At 56.6% G+C, this 1,055-nt stretch overlaps 4 non-coding genes across 4 annotated transcripts; all 4 read left to right on the top strand.

Moving 5' to 3' along the window:
* Nucleotides 1–242: 242 nt before the first annotated feature.
* Nucleotides 243–312, top strand: Tc00.1047053437189.40. Its single transcript, XR_008254413.1, has one exon. It is a non-coding gene; the product is annotated as an H/ACA snoRNA, TC6C1H1 (small nucleolar RNA).
* A 49-nt stretch (nucleotides 313–361) lies between these two features.
* On the top strand, nucleotides 362–438 carry Tc00.1047053437189.30. Its single transcript, XR_008254412.1, has one exon. It is a non-coding gene; the product is annotated as an H/ACA snoRNA, TC6C1H2 (small nucleolar RNA).
* Nucleotides 439–478: 40 nt separating this feature from the next.
* On the top strand, nucleotides 479–566 carry Tc00.1047053437189.20. The gene has a single exon (XR_008254411.1). It is a non-coding gene; the product is annotated as a C/D small nucleolar RNA (snoRNA), TB6C1C3 (small nucleolar RNA).
* Nucleotides 567–854: 288 nt separating this feature from the next.
* Tc00.1047053437189.10 lies at nucleotides 855–921 on the top strand. The gene has a single exon (XR_008254410.1). It is a non-coding gene; the product is annotated as an H/ACA snoRNA, TC6C1H3 (small nucleolar RNA).
* Nucleotides 922–1,055: the final 134 nt, after the last annotated feature.

The raw sequence follows: 1,055 nt of genomic DNA, 5'->3' as shown, positions 1-1,055 counted from the left end.
GTGTTTTACTTCCTTCTTGTTGGACTCACTGGGGATTTGTCAGTGCTCTGGGGCGGTAGTTGTGTTGTGTTTTTGGAGTGGAGGCGGGTCTTGCCCGATTGCCTGTTTCTTCTTTTTGTTGCCTCTCTTGTTGCTTAGGATGTTTTACTCGGCTGCCCTCTCGCGGGATGGACCGGCCGTTCGTTTTTTCTTGCCCCACTGCCACCACCACCTCTGCGGTGTGAGTGCCGCCTCCGATGCTGACGGCCAGCGAAAACACAGGCGCCGTGCTTGCAACGATCACTTCGCCTGCACCTGTGCTGCCCCAGATCCCACGGCCATTGCGCGGAGGGGAAGGAGCGCTGTGCGCGCGTGAGTGGAGCGTGCTCCGTGGGTGAGGCGGCGGCCGTGTATCATCATTTCTGTGCCGTGACTGTCTCAATCGGGCCCGCAAGAGCAGCACCGACGGCGTGAAACGCGCAGGGCGACCGACGACTTTATGATGCGATCAATCGAGGCATTTGTATGACCGTGACGATGAGTTACACCTCCGTGCACCCAGCTACCTACAACAGGCACGGGACTGACGCGCCCCTTCCCTCCACAGCCCTCTCCGCCGCTTTCTCCCTCTCTGTCTCTCTGCGCCACGGTGCACCACCTCGCCTCCTCTGTCGTGCCGGAGTGTGCTTTCCCGGGCTGTGTGCCGCATTCCCCGTTTAATTTCTAATCCTGTTGTACTGACAGTGTTCTTGGGATTATGCTTTGTTGTGCCTGTTATTTTTGTGTGATTTTGATTATACATCTGATTGTGCGTTTGATGAGACAAAACCCACTGAGCAGTAGGCGTATGGTGCGCGTATGCGCAATAAAAGAAGACCGTGGGTTGCACCGTTGTGGAGCACGATCTTTCATTGCACCAACGGCGGACTTGCCCGTGGGAGAGCGCACTGAAAGCCATTGATATCCCGCGGCATTTGGACGGGTGTGTGCCAAAAACTGGGCGCAAAATGATTGTGCGGTACACAACTGTGGAGTGCAAAGAGGACCGCGACGGATTTGCGTCGGCTCGACTGCTG

This window comes from Trypanosoma cruzi (genome assembly GCF_000209065.1).
Source record: "Trypanosoma cruzi strain CL Brener chromosome Unknown tcruzi_1047053437189, whole genome shotgun sequence".
Taxonomy (NCBI): domain Eukaryota; phylum Euglenozoa; class Kinetoplastea; order Trypanosomatida; family Trypanosomatidae; genus Trypanosoma; species Trypanosoma cruzi.
This window is presented reverse-complemented; position numbering and strand designations above follow the sequence as displayed.